The sequence below is a fragment of the Adiantum capillus-veneris genome, chromosome 20, assembly GCF_014529385.1.
Source record: "Adiantum capillus-veneris isolate H3 chromosome 20, ASM1452938v2, whole genome shotgun sequence".
Lineage (NCBI taxonomy): Eukaryota > Viridiplantae > Streptophyta > Polypodiopsida > Polypodiales > Pteridaceae > Adiantum > Adiantum capillus-veneris.
The window spans coordinates 97,010,504-97,036,867 of NC_140950.1; positions in this window are offsets into that span (position 1 = coordinate 97,010,504).

Genomic DNA, 26,364 nt, shown 5'->3' on the forward strand with positions numbered 1-26,364 from the left:
TAAAGTGGGGTGTAGAGCATAGGGATCTAAAGCTTAAGGTGTAGAGCTTAAGGGTGCTTTTTTAATTCAAGTCACTATACTTATGTTTTTTTTTAAAGCTTAGAGATGTAGAGATTTTAAAGTGGGATCTAGCCTCATATCAAGGCCTAAAATTGGCGCTTTTTTTTTTGTCAAGGGTTAGGTAATAACTAAAGTTGTCATTTTTGTTGGTTAAAACTTTATGGAAGGAATTTATCCTTTAGAGCTTTAATCTTTACAATTTTTTTTTTGAGATTTTAAAGCTAATCTAATGAGGAACTAGAGTTTTTTTTAATTAGAAAGTAAAAATTTGAATTAAAGAAAGTGAAAATGTTACATGGATCCACAGGTAAGGGGAGGGTCACCCCGAGACGTTAGAGTTTTAGGGCTTACTAACTTAGAACTTTAAAGCTTTTAAAGTGGGATTTACAACTTAGGGATCTACAGTTTTAATTTGTAAAAGACGCTCTAGAGCTTAAAAATGTAGAATTTTTAAAGTGGGGTGTAGAGCATAGGGATCTAAAACTTAGGGTGTAGAGCTTAAGGGTGCTTTTTTAATTCAATTCACTATGCTTCTGTTTTTTTAAAAAGCTTAGAGATGTAGAGATTTTAAAGTGGGATCTAGCCTCACATCAAGGCCTAAAATTGACGCTTTTTTTTGTGAAGGGTTAGGTAATAACTAAAGTTGTCATTTTTGTTGGTTAAAACTTTATGGAAGGAATTTATCATTTAGAGCTTTAATCTTTAAAGATTTTTTAAAAAGATTTTAAAGCTAATCCAATGAGGAACTAGATTTTTTTTTAATTAGAAGGTAAAAATTTGAACTAAAGAAAGTGAAAATGTTACATGGATCCACAGGCGGGGGGAGGGTCACCCCGAGACGTTAGAGTTTTAGGGCTTACTAACTTAGAACTTTAAAGCTTTTAAAGTGGGATTTACAACTTAGGGATCTACAGTTTTAATTTGTAAAAGACGCTCTAGCGCTTAAAAATGTAGAATTTTTAAAGTGGGGTGTAGAGCATAGGGATCTAAAGCTTAGGATGTAGAGCTTAAGGGTGATCTTTTAATTCAATTCACTATGCTTATGTTTTTTTTTAAAGCTTAGAGTCGTAGAGATTTTAAAGTGGGATCTAGCCTTAGATCAAGGCCTAAAATTGACGCCTTTTTTTGTCAAGGGCTATTTTGCCTATCAAAACATGTGCTTTAAAAAAAACTCATGTCATTTGACATGCTAGAATCTCAAAATTGCCTATCATTTTTTGTGTTTATATCTTTAAGTTAACGATATATATGGAAAATTATATAAATTGATTGCATTACACAAAGCATATGAAAGGGTACTTGAAAAATTGCATCTCAAGAAGAAAATTTTATCAGGCCTGGCATGATTCCATACATTATGTTTGTGTTTATCCTATCAAAACACCACTTTGATACTCTTCAATCCTTCGTCGCGGTCAACATTTATGATGTTATCTGTAAATCACTTTCTCTATGGATCAATATGATTACCATCCTAGTAGTTTTTTGTTTCACTTTCATGTTCTTTATTAGTTTCCTTAATTTGGCAAGCCTTGTGATTTTATCACTTGTTAGAATATAAGCAATGCACTCCATAAACAAAAGCGTTATCTTTCACTCTCCTTTATTGTCTGCTTGTGAGGCGTGCACTCACACACACACACACACACACACACGATCTTGGTGAACGCGTTCATCAGATGCTGTATTGTTCTCTCTCTTGCGTACCCATCTTGGTTCTCGTTCTCTTTCTCACATCCGCCTCTCACATGTCATACTCTTGCATGATGCTGGCTCATGCTCACCTTCCTTCTATGTGATCATGTGCAATCACACCGGCGCGCGCGCGCACTCACACACACACACACACACACACACACACACACACACACACACACACACACACACACACACACACACACACACACACACACACACACATGGTCATTGGAAATCAATGGAAGGAATGATACCATACCTATTTGGAGGAGTGGGAACAATGATCCTGGCTGAAAAAACACTTTTTGTAACCTATGCTTCGACAGACGTATCGGATGCTTGACAGGTAAGAACACTTGCAAATATATGGCTTCTATGTTGCCTTTTATATGATATTCATGCCCAAGATGAGGCTTATTGTTTCTTTGTGAACATACTGATTCCTCGTCACCTCATTTGATATTCATGCACACACTCTGGCTTCTCTTTTTGACATACACATTTCTACAGGTGCGCACATGCGCACATCTGATCTAGAAAAGGCTATAGATTATGCCTCTTTTGTGGGTGATATCAAAACACCTTTGAATGTATTATACAATGGAAACCTTTTAGATCTACTACTAGCAACATAAAACATCTCTCTTACTGGATGCTTTCTACAGATGGAATCACCTGGCTATGACCCGATCTCACAAAATTTCACAAATCTAGGAGTACAACAACTTAGATTTACTTTGCGGTGGTAATCTTGTTTATCTTGGAAGTGGAAGGAATTGTACACAGGTAGGTGCATCTGCACCTACTCAGTATATCATGGCTTGTCTTGAGAAAAATAAAATGATCTTTTGGTACACATTGAGTGGTATTCGAGTGCTCCTCATAGAACTCTATTCACAGGTTTCCTCATAAATAAAGGATATTATTGAACTATAAGCATATACCTAAGTAATTTTGGAATTCTTTAGTTTAATGTGACACTGTTAATTGTTTCACAGCTATGTAGTGTTATAAATACTTCATTTGCAAAACATGTGAATAGTGGTTTGGACTTCAAGCTAGTTAGCTTTTAAGCTAAAAATCATGTATTTTGTCACTAAGATTTGGAAGTATTTTCAAGCTGAACATTCTTCTTCTTTTTTGAGTTTCATATTGTTGGGAACGGAAATACTAAGGAATGGCTTGTATTTTGGGAAAACGTGCCCATCATGTGTGACTTGAGATTATTGTAGCGTCACTTCATGGCTACCATACCTAGCTTCATGAAGGATTCTTCACATGCCTCGGTCCACTCAAAGTGTGTAATCAAGCTATACATGGGTTTTGCAATTATAGCGTACATGTAGATGAACCGTCGATAATATCCACAATGCCCCATGAAGTCTTGTACCCCCTTGACTGTTTTTGGTCTAGGCAAATCAGCAATGACATGAATTTTTTTAATATCAATAGCTATGCCATTTTTAGACACTATATGCCCAAGAATTTTTCGTTGTCTATCCATGAATGTGCACTTTTCAAGATTTAAGCAAATCCTATAAAGTCTACATTTTTCGAATACCTTTTTGAGGTGTTCAAAATTATCAGCCCGGATTGATGAATGTACGCATAGATCATCCATATATACTTCTAAGAATTTCCTAAGATATTCTTTGAAAGCATGGCTCATCAACCTTTGTAATGTGGATGGAGCATTAGTTAACCCAAACAGCATAACCCGATAGGCAAAAATACCCCATTCCGTTGCAAAAGCAGTTTTATGCTGATCTTTTTGGATCAACCAAAAGTTGATTGTATCCCGAAAAGCCATCTAAGTCCTGCAACTTGTTCTAAAACATGCTCAGTGATTGGAAGAGGAATGTTGTCTCTAATGGTAGCTGCGTTCACCTTTTTGAGATTAACACACACTCGTAATTTTCCATTCTTCTTGGGTACTACCACAATTGGAGATACCCAATCTGTGTGTTCAATTTTGTAAATGAATTCGGCTTCCTTTAGTTTTTCAATCTCTTCTTTTATCTTCTTCGCAAATGTTTCATTATACGTGTATGGCCTTTGTCTACTTGGTTTTGCATCATCTCTCATGGGTATGGTATGTCGACAAATTTTTGGATCAATACCTTTGAGATCCTTGTAAGACCAAGCGAAGATATCTCGGTATTCCTTTAACAAGTTCAACAAGAGCTCTTCTTCTTCTTCTGTTAGGTCATTTGCAATGTAAGCAGTTCTAGGCTCTTCTCCTGATTCAACAAGGTCTCTCTTTTTAGCATTTTCAGGCCCTTCGTAAGACTCGCCCTGTTTTTGTAGTTCCCTAACAGGTTGTTCGACTATGATTTTTTGATCTCGGAGAGTATACTTTTTTTAATGGGATGGAACACTCATTACATCCTTACCATCCTCTTCCGTAGTTTTCATTTCAGTCGTATATATCTCCTTTAGAGTTTTTTTCAACTCTTGATATTTCTTTTTCCGCTCAACTCGGGTCATGAGTGGTTTCTTATCTTGTGGGTTTGCTTGAGTACCCTTCCTTGTTTTTTTTTATGTTTGAGATATTTTTGAATTTTTGTTTGAAGGATATCTGCCAGTGATTTTGTCCTTGACACAATCATTTGCATCTATCTGCATCAGGAATTGTGTTCTACTAGAGACTGATGGCATAAGTCGCGTTTTCACGTTTCTAGTGTCTCTCTTTCGTCTATACCATTTTTGTCTTCTCGATTTGTGATTGGGAAAGTCAAAAAACTTTTCCTCCCCTTCTTTCAAGAGTAGCTTAGCTCTCACATGTTCTTTTTCTGACCCCGAATCTTCTGAGGTAGCTGAGTGTTCATCTAACTCATCTGTTGCACCGTAGTAGAGGTATGAAAAGACTTGTTGAGCTTTCATCACGTCCTTGGGTTCCTCATCTTCGTCTTCAATGTTGAGGATTGAAATCATTCGGATGGGAATTATGTCATAGCCATCCTCATTGCAAAATTGAGTAGGCATAGACATATTCACACATACATCCATTGTCGCTAAAATTTGACTCCACTCAAATGGCTCAAACAAATGCTCTAGAAAGGGTTCAGGTACATAGACTTCGTCTGTGAAGTCCCTTTCTAGAATACATTCTTCTCGTTTTAAACTTCCATTTTCTGAAGCTCACATCCAAATAGGAGTGTCCTTGTTTAACTAGGATGAAAGCTTAGTTTTAGCCGAAGAGACTGAATCAAACTCTTGTATGGGCGTTTTTAAAACATCTCTATAAGTGTAATCTTTTAGATTTACTCTTGTTATAGATCCCAGTTGCTTCAAGTACAAATAATTGTTTCCCCAATCTTGGATAAGCTGTATCTGTCGCATGAAAGGTCTTCCCAATATGATTTCATAGTTGAGTTTTTTTCCAAAGTCTACTATGGCAAAAGTGTGTTGATATTCAATCCCACAAGAATTGAATATCACCTTTTCAAGAGGTCCTAATGGTCTCTCAATGTGTCCATCAGCCAATTGCAATTTCATTCAAGTTTGCCTAATGGCTGGTTGTCCCCAGGATTCCCATACTGCTTTCGTGGCTATAGTTATGCCTGCTCCACTATCCAATATTGCCATGGTTTCAATGTCATTATATTTCACTAGAAGGGTGGTGTTTCCTTCTTCCTCTTCGTAATATTCTCTGACTTTGTTCATGGGAACAGATCGAATCTCTTTGTTGTCCATTTAGTTTTTCAATTTTCCCATTTTTTTGAGATTAGCCCCGTTATCCCCACCTTCTCTAGGGTTTTCTGTAGATCATTCCATAAATATGGTTTGCGTTTTAACAGTCCTCTCAAGGTAAGAGTGCATTGGATGGGTGTAGACATGATTGAATGAATGTTGTCTACTTCTAGGGTTTGTTCTGCTCTTTTTACTTCAGTGGTCTTACACACTATGGATTCATCTTCGTTATCTTCCAAGTAAGAGGGTAACGTTTTCAAGGTCAATGGTTTTGACACTCCTGAAGCTTTATATCCGCAATCCCCGTACAAGGATTGTACATCCATGTTCACATCAGGAGGTAGATTATCCAACCAAATTTGCTGTATAGGAGCTGACTTTAGAATTAGGCTTCCATCGTTGATCTCCCTAACTTTTTTCCATAAGTGTCCTGACCAGTCTTCCTCTACGAATGGAATTTCTTCTAGTGCATCTTCGCTGTCCGGCACTATAAGTTCTAGTTCTTTTGTTTCAAGGTGGGGTTCTGCCACCACATTGGATTTTCCTTTTGTTTCTCTTAACACAAGCTCCTCAGGTTTTGCGATACTTTCAAGCTTGGGTTTTTGTTTTTCCAGTATTTCTTACGTGATTCTTACGAAATTTTGATAAGCTTCTAGCTTAGCTACTTCCATGTCTGGAGAAGGATAATTTTTCCATTTGTTTTCCATGTTTTGGCTTGCTTTAAGTCCTGCTTGGTAAGCTTCCAAGGCTGCATTAACAGGCTCAAAAATTTTATCAACCGGAATGGATCCTCCAGATTTCACGGTTGTTTCCTTGATTTCACTTATAATTTCTTTCAACTTTTCCTGGAATAGCTTTTTTGCTTTCTCCTCGATTTCAATCCGTTGTTTTTTTTTCTCATCTCATATCTTTTGCTTCTGCTTCTTTTGATTCTTTGAAAGGAAACTTTCATGTTTTCCAAATCATCAGAGGAGTTGTGTTTCTTTTTCTTAGCCTGGGCTCTAGTGATGACCTTGCTTGGAACAATCGGTTCACTCTCTGATGAGCTACTAGGTATCACTTGGACTACGTTTACTACTGTTTTACCCTTGTTTAAAGGATTCTTAGGACAATCGTCTGGAAAGTATCCTCCCTTTTTGCAACATTGTATGCAATAGGCTTCAACTGGTTTGAGGTTTTTGTCCGGCTCTGGACATTCATTTTTCCAGTGATCATCAACACCACATTTATGATAGTTTCCCCTTCTTGGCTTAATCATGAGTCTTACCATGGGAGGTCTGACACCTTGATTATCTACATAATACATTGGTGCGAGCTCTGGTGGAGCATAAGTCACAATTTCTTCCATTGGTGGTGGATGTGAATTATACCAATCTCCTTCTACCATTATTGTAGATGGACTAGGCTCTGCATAGGGTGTAACAAGCACTAATGCTTGTTCATCTATGACTCCTTCGGAGTGCATGTACTTTACAGGCACTGCATTATGTCCTGGGTATGGAGGTTGTTGTCCCAACACAGGTTGAGGCCTTTCCATACCCATTGGTGGTCTTTGAGCTTGGGCCATATTAGGCTGATATCTGTACATGGGTTTTCCTTGTGGCCTCATGAGCACGTACTGAACATTCCCATCATACTTTGGTATGAAGTAGCACTCGTGGATCTCATGGTTGGTCCATTTACCCTCAATTGCACACCATTTTTGTGGCCTAATTTGAAACAGCATAGGGAGATAGACATGCCACTAACCACCCAATCGTACCTATATATAGGCCCTTGGCCCTCCTATATATAGCCCTTGTACCGCATACGTATCCATCGGCCCCTGGCTAGGGATGTGCCCTCCTATAGTCCTACCCTTGGCATGACATTACTCCCCCCTTGGAGAAGCGTTTTCGTCCCCAAAAACAAAAGTGGTAGGATCTTCATAAGAACACTAATGTTTTCCAGAGTGGTATCCTTCATGGATCCAGCTGTTTGTTTGACTGAAAACATGGTGCAGTAGGAGGTTCAATGAAATCAAGAATAACATCTCGATTTTGCACATTGTTGTCCATTTGGAACCATCTAGTGTGTAGACTCCATTTAGAATGCACATGAGCATGCTAAACGAGTTATCACGACAAAGATGTACCTGAAAGAGTACCGCTTTTCATGTTCCGTGAAAGTAACTTGCTGACCTAACTCATCAGCCAAGTGTAAGTCGTTGACCTTCTCCAATTTCATTAGTAAACAACCCCACCATAACTAGTGTTCAAGGTTGAGATCCTGATTTGAACATGAAGAGACTAAACTTAGTTGCAAACATGTGTTAACTAATAGTAAGTAAACTCCAAGTAGAGCAGTAAATGCTTATTAATTGGAGTACTTGGTGCTAATGTACGCACTTTGCATATCTTGTAGCCCAAGATTAACTTTGTAATTTGCCTATCCCCTTGGATAATTGACAGTACTGAGGTGTGTTTCCCCCATGGTTTACAGACAGTCTTCCCAGATGACTGGTAAATGGGAATCACAATATCGTATAACATTGCTGAGGAATCAACAATGTCCGGAATAACCATCATGGTTAACTTGAAAAAATCCACAAACACCCAAACCGAGCCATGACCTCTATTGGTGATTAGTAGACCCAAAAGTAATCTCATAGAGATACTGCACACAGAGTGCAAAATGCTTCATAAGTAACAACTTGATGAATATGCATACCATTCCAAATCAGCCTTTGCTAAACACTAGGGCCCATGACACCTAGTGTGCATGCATTTAGCAAAAAACAAATCCAAACCTGTATATCCATGATCATCCTTGCCAATACTTATGGCAAATGTGATGCGCCTAGCACACATTAAAGAGGAATGGAAAATAGTTTTGAAAAGAAACTAAATACTTTCAGTTGCAATACTTTGCAAGCCTTGCTAAAATGTCTGAACCATAATAGATGGTGAAACAATGATCACTTCTAGGTACCAACAATGGAACTTTTTCATTAACAACTCATAGCCTTTCTATATGTAAAAACAACTATCTGTCATGTTGTTTAGCAGCACTTGTACCTTAACAAGTCATTCTAAGTATCCGACAATTTTTGGCCACTGAAATTGCTCCTGATACGTCGTGCTGAAAATGGTCTAGAAAACAGATTGGACCCGTACCTAGGGACTTTCTCGTGACACATATTTGAAATAGGGGGCGCCAGTGTCAGTCCCAGAGACTCATATTTTCCACATGTGGAATATGTCTCAATAAGGATGTTTGAAAAAAGAACATCCTTCAAGTACAAGATGTACTTGTGTGTGGAGGTAACTCTAAACACTCCGTGACAAGAGTGAGAGGGACCCTCATTCATTGCTCCACACTGGCTAAACCAAACTCCTTGAGTCCCTAGACCATGTTGTATCCCATGTGACAACATGTGCCAAATCGAATCCGACAAGTGGGTTCATAACAACATAATGTACATTGGACACTACGACCCAAAATACTTGTTCCGAACTGTCCTTGGCATGACCCTGGGGATTGAACTGAAAGTTCAATTACCCGTATTCAAAATGCACAGGAGCACGTCTCCCACCTATGAAAAAACCAAGCTACATTGCACTGTAAACCTTGGGTGTTGCCTTTGCAATCCAAACCCGTTGGGTAGCATCTACGTAGTCAACCCCTTGGTAGGACCCTTTGTAGAAACTGCTCAACTATCAGGTAACGGTAGCCAACATAGTTAACCGTGTACAGAATGATGAGAATCAACTTGAAAAGTTGAATTTTTCCGCTACCACGTGGTAGATTGCAGAATTCTTTCCTTGAGAGTATAACGAGAATAGATCAAACTGTGATCCTCAATGCCTATGGGGTGATTTAGTAAGCACCTGTGGGTTCTTACCCCAAAACAATGCGTCTATAGACACTCATAGTGCTATAGAGAGAGCAAGAGATCCATACAAGTGGAAATCCTCGTTCTTATGGATAGCCATGCTGTCGCAACGGTATGTTGCATCTAAAATCCATGGTAGGAATCAATTGAGTTGAGTTTATGGTTATAAAAAACTCAACTCGAGCTTTGCACTGAAACCATGTCGTGCAAAAATGACACCGTAAACATCCGTAATGACAAGACTCTTGCTTGTCCATTAACGCCGTTGTGTAGTGCAGTGGGTAGATCTGTTCGATCTTAAGAACAATCACCCACAAAATGCCAACATTTGGGTCATACCCGAGATCTATCAATGACTCTTAGCCAGCATGTGTGGCTCATAGCCCGTATGACAATTAGTGTTCAATCAATGAAACGATGAAGACTAATGTAGAGGACGTCTTGCCCAATTTTGAGCTAAGAGTTAGAGCACCTTGGCTCATGCTGACTCCCAAACAAAACATGTATCAAAAACCGCATAGAAAAGTTTCATTATTCATGGAGAGAAGTAAGAAAGAGAGAGAGAAAATGTTGGGCTGAGGAAATTTCCTTAACTGATGACTTTGTATATCTTGTTCCCAAGCTCGTGTGCATCTTATATGTAGCATACAGCTTATCATATAAGTGTGCCATAGTTTTCTACTATGACTCTCTCATCGAAAGAGGTAACAAAAAAACAGAAACAAGTCATAGAGAGACTGACCCACCTACCCTGTATGTGGTTGTGACGATAGTAGTGTGACCTAATGTACGTACTTTGCCTTTAAATTAAGTCCTTGATTTAGGTGATTTTTAGTGTCGTTGACAAAGTGTCTGGTGTAGTAGCGGAAGCGTGTTTCAGGAGGCGGTAGAATTAAATCCACCTAGCTAGCATGCCATGCATACATAAACTTAAGCCCTTGGCAAAAACAATGGCCTCAAACGTTAGAGTGAAAACCATAAGTGCCTTGCACAGTTTAAACTCATAGAGATTCTGTGAGCTAAGATTCCCTATTTTTCAAGTCTCCCAAACTTGTGTGCCAATGCCCTTGATGCCAAGTCAATGGGCAGTACCTTAGCACAAGGAAGAAGCCTTGCTTCATGTAAAATTGTCAAAGCACATTGCTTTGCACAAAAGCAATAGTTTCCAATCAAAGATGTAAACATGGAAAAATAAGAAGAACATAGAATTGACTAACCTGGTTGTTGTTGTAACCAGTTGGCCTGATGACTAACCTAGTTGTTGCTGTAACCAGTTGGCCCGAGATTTCGTGGAAGAAACTTGCTTAAAAATGGCTCATAGCCATATCTGCTGCACGGGTGGGAGCTGTTGTATAAACCTATACGTTCCTTGTATCATATACGCCCATCTGTCACGTCATGAAATACCCTGCGAGCATATTGCCAAATCCTTCCCAAGTTTGTATGCTGATAGCATATGCCAAATGTGGATAGTCTCAATGCAAGATGCGTAAATTGAAATCTTGATGATAGCCAACCGAGGCGGTTGTTAACATAACGATATGAGAACAAAAAGAATCAACCTTGTCGAGGAATTTCCATTGAAATGAGCTAATATTGTGTAGCAAGCATCCTTTGGCAGCTGTTAGAAACAGTGAGAAGGAGTTGGCCATGCCGAGCAACTTGTCCCTTGCATCAAGTCAAGCAACAGGATGTGCATATCTTCTTGAGAGACCAAAACTATGCAAATTTGTTATGCATTTGTATCAAATTAAACCGCCGTCGAACTGTGCTTCAATTCAAGGTGGTATAGACTCAAGCCATGCGTGAGGCTAATTGACATTGTTCTGATGCCAACAACGTATTCCAGTAACACCATATTTGATGTATACATTCAACAAATACTTATCATTTTCAAAGTCAATACAAGTCGTGCTTGTCTGCAATCTTCAAAAGTTTAATGCGACATGTCATGCATGAAACAAATTGTGCAAATGATAAGAATATCGCGGACGCATAGACCATATGCATGTGCAAAGCTGTAAAAGAATGATCATCATACTTGAAAAACCATGCCGAGAACCAGAATTAGCTAGCTCCAATAACAACCTTGCTGTAAAAACCTTCAAGCCATGCTTGAAAATCCAATACACCCCTTGGGTGGCAATCATGGCACAAATTGGCATTCACAAACCCAACAAAGTGCAGATAATTTCATAACCAAATCAACAGTAAAGTGTAAACAGACAAACGAGTACCTGAAAGTTTGTCAGATTTCCAGTATGCGTCGCAGTATGCCGAAAGACCGTCAGCAAGTATCAATTCCGCCTGAATGCTTGACTGCGCTATCCCTTGGATAACCATAACTGTAAATTCCCGTCCATATGTCGACTATTGCTATCTCCTGCAAATAGCTTGTTGCATGTTGTGCATGCGATACCAAGATCCTTGAGGACAAGCACCCGATATTCCCTTGATAGGCTGGGCATACCCGTCACTCGTTGTGAGTTATTGATCCTCGAAGTCTGTAGAATCTCTTGTATCTGCAGCTTAGAACTAAACAATTCGGTTTGTCGAGGCTACTAAACCCCAAGGAATTGATGCCCACCTTCAAGCTGCCAAAGAGGTGGCTCTGTCGTGGGCTAAGGCCCTTAGGGTAAGGTGCCCCAAGTTTGGGCGCCTGCGTGTGGACCCCTAAATTTAAAAAAAGGAGAAAAAAACGATGGCGATGGCGTTCAGTAGCGCCACCAAGAGCAGGAAAAGTCAGTGGCATCGCTCTATCTCTACTTTACCTGTTTGCGCTTGCCCCAGTGACGAGCTCCCTTCAATTCGGCCTTGCGCTCCTGTCAAGCTTAACAAAGGCTGATTTGGAGCCGGTCGACACACCACCTCCCCTCGCCACAAGGGGTCTTGCACACGGGATCCCCGCTTGACAAGAATTTCTACACACGCTGTGTGCCTCGACCTCGCCCTCTTGCTTAGCCGCTTGCACACCATGGCTTGCAATACCATGAGAGAGAGAGAGAGAGAGAGAGAGAGAGAGAGAGAGAGAGAGAGAGAGAGAGAGAGAGAGAAGAAACCGATCATGCATGCCTCATGCTATCAATCCCCTTCTCCCCTCCCCCATTGCTCCTCCTCCCTCAGCTCTGATACCAGTGAAAGAGCATAGGGAGATATACGTGCCACTAACCACCCAACCTTACCTATATATAGGCCCTTGGCCCTCCTATATATAGCCCCTATACTGCATGTGTATCCATCGGCCCCTGGCTAGGGCCGTGCCCTCCCATAGTCCTACCCTTGGCATGACATAATTGATTGTCCGTGTTGAGGTATCCCTTATCCTGGTCCCCTCGTAGGTGCTTCGCATGTTGTTCATCATGTCGTTCATCCTTTTGAGCATGTCTTCTATGGCTGAAAGTGGTGCTGCAGCAGTCGTTCCCACTTGTGCTGGTTTAGTGGATGCTATTTTCTCGCTTTGGTTATCCTTAGGGACATCTTCTTCGTTAAAATAATCACAATTGTCTCCTAAGTCATTAGCATCTGACACACACTCTTCTAGGGTTGTATGCTTTTTACTATAGAGTATAGCATGAAGTTATTTGCTTAGTAGTCCCTCTAGGAACAAGGATACAAGTCATTCTTCTGTAGGTATCTCTAGCCGTGGGCATCTGGCAATGTAACGTTTCATCCGAGTTGCACAATCCCTAACAGACTCACCATGCTTTTGTTTAAAGCTGTAGATTTGAGCTACCGTATTATGTTTGATCCCCATTTTGGAACAAGTAGCCACAAATCCTTGAGCTAATGTGTTCAAGTCCATGATTGACCTTGGTGGAATGTTTTGGAACCATGTCAATGCTTTTTCTTCTAATTTCATTCCAAACCCCTCGAATTGAGTATGGAAATCGAATATACGTTCTGCTCTTAGCACTTGCTTAAAGCTTGCTAAATGGTCGTATGGATCCTTGATCCATTGTATTTTCTGACCCATTTCTGAAAATCAGCTAGTATGATGTGTCTGTTTGGTTCAACTCCCAGTCTCTTGACAGTTGGCCCTGTTCCGAGTCCTTCAAACTAGTCTGTTGGAAATAGTGACTCATGTAGCCCTAGACTGGCCTTAGTGTCACCTGGTTTTCTACGTGATGAGGTGGTTTCTGGTTTCTTAACATTACTCTCAGATGATCTCTCACGGTGTTCATCTCTTGGAATTGTTTCTCATCCTTGTCCCAATATCCAATCCCTTATGGAATACCCTTGGTATTTGGTTTGCTCTACCTCCTCAAGAGTCATCATAAAAAAGTTGTTATTATCACCATGCCTAAACAGGTAGGTTGGTAGGTCTGCTAACCCCTTATCTTTGATCTTGAAGATATAGATGATCTTCATGGCCGTTAGTTGTCCTGGTTTGGCATGTGAAGTCCACATAAGATCTTTTATGTTTCTATCTTCTCAACAATAGACTCCAATCCTAGGATTATCCGTACTAAGCCGTTTCAAAAGCTTCAAATCTACTTGATCGTATCCCTCGAATTCTAAAGTTGGTGGTCCTTCTTTTGCTGACATATCTGGGATTATGGTGTTTACTTCTAACCCCCATTTGTCTACCACATTAGGGTTTTCGAATTATACATACTAAGTTCCGTTTCTGTCCATGTACATTTTTCCTTGATTATTTGCCCTAATATCTTCTTCGAACTCAATACCCATGGTCATCAATGCGAATAGCATACTCCTCTTTAGATCCCAACTAAACTTGGGCTCCATGGCGGTTAGTCTTATAAAAAGAGAGTATATGCTTATAGCGCATTGTTGTTCCGGTTTCCAAGTGAGTCGAGTAAAAAGACATTTCAGATGTTGAATCTGAAAAAGTGTCTGAGACTTCTTCAAGAATTGTGTGCAAGAAATTGCCTTGATTCACGCTTTCTTCGGTGGATACTCTACTGGAGGTTTTCTCGAGTATGCCCTGATTTCCTAGTACCCGACCACATCTAAGGTTCATATAGACTTATGAAGCCCTGGATAGAGTACTCACCTTTGGATTGACTTATCGTCACTTTCCACTTGATTTGATTGCAACTTTCTGTCAAGCCACTGATTCCTCGTCTGCAACCTGATTCCTGTACAAATTTGATCAAGTTAGCTATTCTTCTATAAAGACAGTAGAGTTTTTGCTAACTCTCATGATTGGTCTATGTGTATCACTTCAAATCGAGCTATGGGAGTCAAAATTTGACTTTCAGATTCGACTTTAGCAAAAAATCAAAGGATTAATTTGCAACCTGAAAACTGAGTGAACATGTACCAATTTTGATCCGATTGAACCCAAAATTGCGCAGTGGCTTTGTATTATGTTGGTCTAACATTGTATAAGTTCAAAAGCCAAAATTGATGTCCCTAGGTAGCAGTAGTAAATAATCATGATTATTTTACTTTTGCTAGTTTTTTGCACTTTTTGGATTGATTTGGCAAGTATACAACTTGCTAAAGTCCTGGACTAGTTTCATCAAGTTTGGACAAAATCTGATCAAGTTTATCAACTGTTTTGTGTCCACAGACTCTGATTTCAAGAATCTGGCTTAAGTCTCACTTTTATGATCCAAATTTCACCAAAATTGATTTGTGAGGTCTATATGATATGCTTGACCTTGTGGTATACTCACATTTGCAAAATTATCAAGTTTTGAAGCAGATATAAATAATCGAGATTATTTATTCCATCTAAATTTTTTCAAATTTTTATTCCAACTTTGATACAAATCTGTTAAGCACCTCAAGTTAAGATCACTAGCCAAGTTTCATCAAGTTTGGATAAGTTTTGGTCAAATGGTCATCAATTTTCTGTCCGCAGGCTAACTTCGCAAATTTAGTCATAATTTTCAATCCAGTGATCCAAATCTTACCAAATTTGGTTTGCGGGCTTATTTTAACATGGTAAAACTAGTGGTATGTTGACTTGGTCAAAAAAGTTGAAAAATGGGGCAGATGTATAAAATCATGATTATTTATAACTAGCAACTTTTTGCATCTTTTTGGTCAACTGAGCATGTACACATGTTTACCACATCAATATAAGCCTTTGAATCAATTTTCAACAAGTTTGGACAAATTTTTTTCCAATTTACACTCAAGATTCAAAAAGTCAATACAAACTTTAGTTTTTACCCAATTTTTTGCCAGTTAAATGATCCAAATTTTAAGCCTATGAATCAAGTCAAAACTTAATTTGGCATAAAATGTCAAGAAACAATAAATAATCTGAGTTTTGGTCAACTCTTGAAATTTTTACCTCGACGTGTCTTTGAGCTTACCAACTGGTTCAGACAACTTTTAAGCTTACTCTCCAGTTGGATTGAGTGGTTTCGAATCTTTTTGAGTTATTTCTAGCCGTAGACCTGAAATTCTGCAACTTCCAACAACTCATACTTGATTCTTTCAGAGAGAGCAATGTTCTGAAATCCACCTAGGATCCAACTTACCCTACTCCTAGATCCTCATGCAATGGGGTTGTGGAAAGTGTCCACAAACACTCGTTTTCTTGTCTTTTATGATTTTTTGAGCACTGATCTTAAGACTTGTCTCGTCTACCAATCATTCTCAAAATCCTAAACTAACCCTACAATCCTACAATCCTAAAGGCACTCAGCAAGTACGATTACTTCCAAGCTACCTCTACACAACAAAAGACGACAATCTTAAGCTATGCGGTTTCTAAAAGAAAGTTTTGAACTCTAGGCGATCCTAAAGAAAGTTAAATGATAACTTCACAAGACGTTCATGTTTTTCCCTAGTTTAGGTCTCTTCGATCCCGGCAATGGCGCCAAATGTGGGACGCATATCTAACCTCACCATACTATCTTATTGCAGTATTAGCGAGAACCACGATTAAATTGTCAATCCATGGGATGAAGCTGAGTCGACTAATGCATAGAGGCTACAAGAGGTTGTCAATCTCTTGGAAAACAACTAACAACTCGTTTCTAACTCAAGCTACACTCAAGTACTGAAATCACCAAAAGCCAATCGCTCATCGGCAAAGAAATCACATCCGTTACATCATCAAATGACATCCAAACGTAACGAAACTTCTAGGACAAGTATATAAGACCTAAGCACACATGATTATAGTCTCAAACCCCACTTTAGGTCAAGTCTCAAAATCGTGATTATTAACAGCAGTGGATTTTTGACCTAGTCGTTTTCGACCCAAAATGCATCTAAATGTTTAGTGATGATGCCCCAAGATCCCACCTATGCTTAGTTTTTTATTTGAAAGTGTAAATTTGAAATTATGCCGCGTGTGGGCGATGCCAAAAGCTACGAATTACTGTGATCTGCTTACGTCAATGCGTAGAGCTCTTACCTGCGGTTGCAATGCAACAAACACGATTGTAATGTGACAACCGGGGAGGGAGTAGGAAGCGTAAGAAGGAGAGGAGTGAGCGCCGTTAGCTCACGCTGTGTATTTCATTATCCAAAAACTTATAGAAATTTGCTTTTATATCTTAGCCAAGGTTTTGGGTGTTCAAAACTAATAATCTGGGAGTTCTACCAAAGCTGGGTAATGAAAGGCTGATACAATTTGGAAGCTTGTAGCTCATTAATTACAGAGTTTATCCAAGAAAATGGGAGTTACAATATTCCCAATTTATCAAAATAATAAGTGTTTTACAAAGAGAACTCCAAAAAATGGTATCCGTGTTAGCTTGCTGCTAACGGTAGGCCTCCCTTCTCACAAGCTTGGAATAGGTGGTAAGCTTTCCATTAAAGCTTGAGAAGGAGAGAGGGAGAGATTCTTCTTGCTTCACACATGAGTTTGTGTGAGTGTGTGTGGATAATTCCTTGAGAAAATCAGCCCCCTCTCTCTCTTGGTCTACCCTTCTTTCTATTTGCTATGTTGCAATTCTATTGGCCCTTTCCAGGCTTAGCCAATGAGTATTAAGAAGCATAAGTGATAGCCTTATGAGATGTGTCCCCCTTTCCCCTTTTGTCAGAGCTTTAGGTAATTAATAAATGCAACTAAACTCTCATTGGACCCCTTTGCCTCCTGGCCGATAGGAATCAGGCAAGCCATTGGGCTGCTAAATGCTCATTGGACCCCTTGGGAGACTGTCCAATAGTCCTCTAGAGAGCTTAATTCTTATTGATTCTTTTCTTACGTGTTTTTATATTAATTAAACTAGATTTACCCTAGCCTAATTCTCATTGGTCCACCTCCATGGCCATCCAATAGGATTTGAGTACACCTTGTGGGCATCTGGGCTAGGGAGCTGACATGTGTCCCTCTTTCCCCTTGTGTAAAGGAAGCTTGTGTGTGTGTGTGTGTGTGTGTGTTTTTTTTTTTTTTCTCTCATCCCCTACTTCCAGGGCTTGCCCCTCCTATGTAGGTCTTGTGAAGAGTTTTTGGGACACACACAAAGCATCCAATTTCCCTAGTGTTTGACCTTTGGACACAACCTTTAAATTTTAGAACCTTAGCATTTTGGAAGTCTTAATGGACATAACCTTAGGGTCTTTTTAGCCCATTGTTGCACATTGCTCTTTTGTAGATGCCCCCCCCTTTGGATCCCTATTTTCCCTCCTTTGGATCCCTACTGTGGCCAGTCTGCCAGCTTAACCAATATTCTAGCTTTTTCTCCCCTGGTACTTTCCCATATTCAATGATCAGTTTAACATGAGAAAATCATTTAGGAGAATTAGATATTAGTTATTATGACATGATCAATAGATCAAAGATTCTAGCTATCTCGTCTTCCTGTATTGAGCTTAGTAGCTCATAGGCCCTTTGCAAGTCTAATAAAACGGTAATAAGCCAAACTTGTGGTGTGATTATCTATGCCAACATGATCTACACTAATAGCTAGAGTGCATTGGCAGCTGCAAGGATACCCATCTTTTCATCCTCCCACAAAGCACATTGAGGTGAATTATTCTTATATCAAGGAGAGAATCTCAAAAACAGAGATTAACTTGGCTTATCTGTCAATTCAAATCTATTCACAAAGGCATTGATTAGTGATAATTTTGAAGCTTTTTGCAAAGATTTGGGCTTGCTTATCTTTGTGGATTCATCATGTCCTTAGGGCATGGCACTTCCTAATACATTAGGTGCTAGCTCTTATTCATTGCATCACTCCCGGGGGAATTTGCTACCATATATGTGGTAGTGATGTATGAACACACTTAGGACCACCAGGGCTCCTCACTAAGAGGTTTTTCCCTAGTGCATTGTATATACACCCATCACTCTAGGGCTATCTTATATTTTCTATTTTTGCACTAAGCAATACACTCTCTATTGTGTGCCTTAATCTTCTTCATCTTTTTCCGCTGTGCACTCGTCGTTGAGTCGCTTGACCAGGCCCCGGCAGCGACTCGGGGTGGTATCCATGCAATCCTAATTCCAACAAGGGAGGGAGGGAGAGAAAGAGAGTATAGAAAAGGCTATGGGGATGGGCACTTCCAAAAGCTTCATAGGAGCATTCATTCCACTAAGAAAAATAATATCTCATACAAATCTATCATATGGGAATGTCAAGTGTTGTAGATGGCAAGCTATAGAAGGTTTATCACAATATCTATGGGGCTTCTAATACATGAGGTGCTCCGAGCTCTATAGCTCCCACACAAATAAATTCACTATTGTATAAGTGGAGCAAACCATCTACTGTCAAGAAGCATGATCAACATCATGAAAATACACGACATGGTTCTATTGTAGGACTCATGAGTAGCCATCAAGACCATTTTCAATGTCTCAAATCACTCATATATAGTGCTTACCCTCTGTGTAAGGAATTTGCTAGACAAATTCCAATGCTAAATTAGATATGCATGTAGCTCTTCTATATATGGGAATTATTGAGGAGCACATTGTCGCTACTCAATCCCTGGTAAATGATTTTTACGAAGAGGGTTTTTTTAAGGAAAACAAAAATTTCATTCAAGTTGTGTTCTTGTATGGACCTCCATACCCCAACTTAGAAGAGTTTGAATACCACCCTAAGAAAATCCAAGACTCCAAGCCAAAGCAAGACAACCATGATGCCTATGTTACTCATATTTTACACTCATTTTACATTAAGAGAGGGGGCACTTTTTCTATGCCAATAAAAAAAAAGTACACCATTCACATCGAACATGAGTAGTTTTATTTGCTAATATGTGATGCAATGATGCCCATGCCTTTAGGACAATCATTTCCAAAAGAAATATACAATGGTACCTTGTGCCATCGGTAACAAATCTCGACACACTTGTTCATGTCAAAGTCCAATTCCTATTGAATCCATCTACGAACTCCATCCTCCAACCCTCTCAAGAATGTCTCTATGTTGGGTCGTGCCGAGTTCTCTAACCATGCATAGCATGTCTGTGTAAGAGGTCCGCACATATTCTTTGATGTTAATTTTTAAAAATACAAATATACCATCAATATAATCCTTGAGCTTACTTGGCTACATATGTATATAGCAAGTATAGTCAAATCTACTAGTTCAATCATGTGGCCACCGTGAGCTCCTCTCCTTCATTTTATTTTGTGTTGTCCACCATGTAGGCTTCCACACAAAGTGATACTTTGGGTTATCCTTGTGTTGTACCATGAAAGATTTAAAAGTAGCCAAATCCCATCAATTTATAGTACATAGGGAACAAGGAACATGGGAACAAATGTATACCTTTATTAATCTCTTCATTTTGTGCTTGCAAACAATGGTTGCTATCCCATGTGTACAACATTTTGACTTTCACATCTCTCCACTGAGAATCCTCCAATTGCCTTTGAGAACTTTCATTAAGATTCACCCAAATTGGGTTCTAGGTGTTGCTAGCCCCTTTGGCTACATCAAGGATGACCAAGTCTAGACTTTTGCAATGAAACCATCAATTTAGCTCTATACAGGACATAGCCATTCCTTGAAAACTTAAGTGCAAGGTTATTGACCCTTTCCAAATTGGCCTCATAGCTAGATGTGGCATCAAACAAAATAATAGGGCATGGAGTTGGGGTTCTTTGTGCATAATCTGCAATGTCAATCAAGTATGGATATACATGTGCTATGAATCTCACATGAGAGACAATTTTGGTACGAAGACAAACCTCCAAACGCCACATGTATCCTTGAGATGGCCCCGTTTGAGAGTGGAATTCTATGTTATCTTATACAAGTCAAGATCTTTGTTGGACTCCTCTTCTTCATCACCTTCCTCCTCACTTAGCTCATCACATTTGGTACAATGGCGTCGTCACTTGCCCTCTTCTCATCTTTCACCTCTTTTTCATGTGGTTTCTTGATCTTGTTAGTGTTTGTTGTAGAAAAATTTTTCTTCTATGTGGCAAGCTCCCAAGTGGGATCATTATCCTTGTACTTGTCTACTTTCATTGACTAAACTTGTTGGTTTGACTGGTCACTTCTTAGACAATGTCTTATTCTAAGACAATGCAAAACTAACATTTATGTAGAAACGATAGCCAAACTAGATGTTGAAATAACCATTTTATCTCTACAAGGTCGTTATGGGTGAGGACCTTCATTGCATCATTGCTTCATTCCATGTGAGGACCCACGTGATGTGCCATGCTAGCACCTTTGCCAACAATCGGCTTAGACTATGTTGGTAATGACTTGTATTTACTCTTAGTTGCCACATACACCTTGGTGATTAAGGCTTATTTATTGAAAATAACAACACATATATGTGCACAATTTATTGTGCTCATTGGAAAATAAACATCCCTTAAGAATCATTGACACTTGAGAACTAGGGTTTGACATATTTGGCTAACCCGACAACACAATTTTGCACTACTTTGAACCCATTTTTGTAATTTCCATCATTTTTTATATTAAAATCGCATCATGTCCAAATATGTAACTTTGATTCTGATTTCAAGAATGTAAAGTCATCAGTCAGGGCAAGAGCTTCCAGATTGTATTTATTTTAGATCATCTCTAGTTTCACTTACCAAAAATTGAGCCAATCACATTTCGAAACTTTATGGCTAAAGCATAAAAGCCCATTTTTGTAAAGTTTTTGTAAGTTCAATCTGGATAATAAGCGTACGACGTTTCTACAAAACAGTGTGTACTCCATTTCTTCTTTCTCAAGCTCATAACTCCCTCACAAATGGTTTGTTTGGAGTGTCATGTACTTCATTGTGTTCATAGGTGATATCTCTTCACCACATTGCAAGTTTCTCACAATAAAATTGTATTTTTGTTGTTGTAAACCGTCTCGTAGATCAACTCATAACTCAAGATTTACATATCCAAACTTCATTTTGTGCATAAGAGGAGTGTTGTGGCAACATTGCTAAGCCAAAAATGCATTTAACTCATGAGAACTATACTCTCCCCTTTGATTTGAACAGAGAGTATCTATAGTATATTTTGAGACATTTTCAGTCATAACCAAAAACTGCTTGAAGCACATGAACACTTTGGACTTAGCTTGAGTAATCACATCAATGAAAGTCACGAAGTACACCTAATTACCCAAGGATGGAGTTTGCATAGGCCTACAAACATCACTATACACAAGTTGCCCTTGCAGAACCATCCTTTGGAAACTTTAAACGCTTCATCTTACCCAAAATACATCCTCCACAAACATGCTTCAAGAGGTAGAAAAGAAGCAACCACATCAAGTTTCTACAAATGCACCAAACTAAAAATTTCAGATGCCCAATACTTGCTGACAAAGCCTTTGAATCTACAACCACATTTGCAAAGCTCTTTCCACACTTGTCATACAAAGTGAGCTTTGCATCTAAAACAACCTTTTAATCCACAACTGCATTTGTAAAAGTTGACCCACACTTGTCATACAAAGTGAGCTTATACAACACACGACATAAAATGCAAGATACAATTTCATCACAAGAATTGTGATCATGAATTGTACATTTTTCATCCACAAATTTGACAAAAAGGCTAAGTATTGCAAGTGCAGGTACAGACAAAAGGTTCTTTGTTATGCTTGGTACATAAAGTGCATCAACCATTGTGAAAGAACTTCCATTTGTAGAAATTATCCCAACCTTTTCAACTCCATTGATTGGATAAGAGACATTATTGTCACAAGTGACCGTATTCCCATGATGGACAACCTCAAGAGAGGTAAACAAGTCGCGATGGGAAGTAATGTGTTTTGTAGCACCACTATCAAAGTACCAAACATATGACTCTACTGCAATTGACATGGACATAAGGATCATAAGTACACTATGCACTAAATGCCCATTCTAAACTACATTAATATTGAAATCTCCATTTATAAAAGATTCCGCAACAGATGCATTGGTAGAAGATCCAACATCTTTGGCCTTCAACTGAGGACATTCCATGATCAAGTGATATCACATAAGCCTTTCAATAATGGAAACACGTCTTCTTTTTCCCTTTTCACCAAAATTCCCAGACAATTTCCTACCAGCAGAAGCACTAGACACATGTGACCTGCTACTCAAAAGAACCTCGAGAAGTGGATGCATCAATATTATCACTTCCTCTTTGAGTAGAAACAAAAGCCTTTTCAATTGCATGTTTTTTATCCCTATTCTTTGTTGAGAGTTACTCCCGTAACAACAATGTGTACAATGCATCAAACTTGATAGCTCAATTTCATTGGGTCATAAGTCTCCGAGAACCCACAAAAGTTTGGTAAGAATTTGGCAACTCATCAAGAATAGTCAAACCAACAAACTGTCAAAAATAACTTCACATACCAAAATGAGTTTCCCATTGATATCTTCAATACTAGCAAGAAAAGTGTCCATGTCATCTTTCTCTTGCATAATCTTTGACTCTGACTCTTTAGTAGCAGTGTGATTTTACCTCATTGTGACTTGCATAAAGACCAACTAGAGTATCCCAAGCTTGTTTGGTTGATTTTATTGAGTGTATGTGAGGAGTAACAGTGTGCTTCACAGATAATGCAATCAATGCATGATCCAATGCATCTCCTACATCCCAACGAGGTTGCTCAATTGTAGCCAAAACAATCTAGTAGCAACATATCTACTAGAACGTCCAACATCCTCAATAGAGCCTGTATGCACAAAAAGCGGACGTACATCAATGACCTGCACAACGTTCCAGATTCTCTTTGACACAAGAACATGAGTCATCATGTAAGTCCACATTGGGTAGTTATCCCATCCAATTTTTCCTCAATATCAAACATCTCTACCCCTGGGGTATTATTAAATAAGGGTTATTAGTGTCACATGAGTGTATGGCAGGGGGTTTTATAAGGCAAAAATGATAAATTTTACAAAGGAGGGTGTGGACTGTAGGGGCCAAAAAGGAATATTTGTGTAACATTAGGTAGATATATATGCTAGCTAACCTTGAGGTTGCATAAGCACATAAGGTACATTTTTTTCATACTTAGGCCATAATAACACTCATGAGTCTTGTGATTGGTCCACATGTCCTTGATGGCACACCATTTGAGTTGCTTTTGTGGAGCCATTGATTGCCCTTGCAAAGGTCCACGATGAGGCATACTTAGAATCATTGGTCTCTATGAAACTCTTTGTATCTAAGGCATTCTCATTTTTTGGATTGCAAGCTTTCCCCATGTGAGTGCGGTGTGTGAGTTCTTGTGGGAGTGAAGGTGTGGTGAGGAATAAGGAGACCTGTGTATCGGTGGAGCAAGCCCCAAAGAAGAGAGGAGCCCCTTATTCTCTTATGTACGAAGAAGAAGGCAAGTAGTGGGCAGACATGGTTGGCTGAACACTGGCATGCGATCGGCCCAAGGTGAGGCATATCACCTTTACCCTCCCAACAACCTCAAACTTAAAGGTGAGTGTGTTGATAAGCAGAAGTACTATAGGACCTAGTAGAATATACATGAAAAAAAGTGAGGCACTCTCAACCTATGCCCTTGCCCACTGGCTCTCTTGAAGCACTTGCATGATGGCTTCTAGGCACTAGCAATGTGCGAAAGCATGTCTCTATGCTAGAATGCACATGCATATCATGCAGATATCTTGTAATGAACTACATAGATCCATGATGCATCATGCTAGTGTCAGCCATCGCTCAACAGACATCTATCTTGGGTCTCAGCTCTAAAAGGTCATACACAAGACTTTAGAAGATTGATGAAAATTATGTGATATATGCCAGCCAGTTCCTACTATTTGTGTCAATGCTCAGTGCAACCTCTACCATGGTAGGTACATGAATGCTATGTGCATCCTCTACATCATTAAGACTACTCATCACATATCCTGGCATCACCATATCAACCTCTAGCAAGAGAATGTCAAAAACCTCCTTATCACCCATCTCCATACTACGAGGCATCTCTATCCTAAGAGGGTAAACCTGCTATGTCTCACTAGAGCATGGGCACACCAACTTTGTATCTACAAATATGTCGTACACAACAATCTAGAGATCCTTGAAAGTGACTCGTCTTGTCTCTCATTGACATGTCTACAACCAAATTAAGCTTGAACCATTTCATACCTTAGATACATTCAAGGGATAGATCAAGGCACTCTGATCTCCTCTCACAACGATCACTAGTGATCCATAATGCATTTGTAAAGACTGCTCTTGAAGTAGTATATGACATCCACTATCTACTAATTGTATCATGGAGATCTAATTCTATCTCAGTTGAGGAGAAAAACACACATGAGGAAGTGTATATGATGCACCATTGGGCAATGACATATATACATCTCCTACTCCTACAATGCCATGCATTTAGTAAGACTACTCTTGAAGTATAATATGGCCCACTATTTGCTAATTGTCTCATTGAGATCAAATTTTGTCTCAATTGAGGAACATAATGCACATGAGGAAGTGTATATAATGCATTATTGGGAAATGACATACATACATCTCCTACTCCTACAATGTCAAATGTCGAACCATCAGCCACCAAGTTCACTCCACTAAGACTCCCACTAGATAAAGTGCCAAACCACTCATGACATGGTGTGATGTGGAAAATTTACACCCTCATCTAGCAATGGTTTGATTCCCACTAGATAAAGTGCTAAACCACTCACGACATGGTGTGATGTGGAAAAATTACACCCTCATCTAGCAACCAACGTAAAGAAATGTCACCCATTCTAGACATACAACAAGAGGAATGCAAGAGGTAAACATGAAATTTCCATCATTGGCATACTGAGTCACCTCTCTAGCATGCATCAAAATCGTCTCTACATCTCACATACATCACTGTCTTTGCCTCATACGTTAAAGGCAACAATGCCTAATGTGTCATGTGTGACCATAATGCCAACAACGCAAGTATCGGCATGAACAAGACCTCCATCTCTCATGATTTATCTTTGTAGACTCTAAAACATCACACATATTTTTTAGATGGATGTCAAGAAACCAAAATTTGCATATGCATTAAACGTGTACGGTGATAAACCCAAAACTATGGCCAAAAATCTTGGGAAAAAGTAAGCTATGTCCCCTATAAACTGAGCAAAATCTCAACCAAGATGCCAAAGTGGGAAATAACCTTGATTGCTACACAATCATAACCTGATCAATTGTATCAAATCAATGCTCGCGTATTTGTAAAATAGCTCTACAATAGGTATACAAAGTAAAATCTACAACTCAATGTAAATCTTCACATAACCATGCATAGGCAAGTGCCAACACAAGATTTGCAAGCATAAATAGCGTCACTAAATCAAATGAGTTCAATTTGGGGACAAGAAAATCTCAATCAATCATAAAGTACATAACTATATATGCAAGCAGCAGTGAGCAAGTACATCTCTCCCTTAAGACCGCATGCAATAATTTGACACCAGTGCAGAAGCTCTTCCTAGAACCTGTACAATCTATAAAGCTAGAAGCTATGACTAGTGTGTACAACAAGTATACACTAAACTCACTCTTGCAAGAGCGGAAACAAGAACACTAATGTGCATCCCAAAGTGAAAAACAACATATCAAAGTGAGCACAAATCATATGTCGCATAATCTGCAATGAAAAAGCGCAACTTGCGAGAAGTTTTTTTATTATCAAAATGTCTATTGGCCGGTAAACACTTAGGCTAT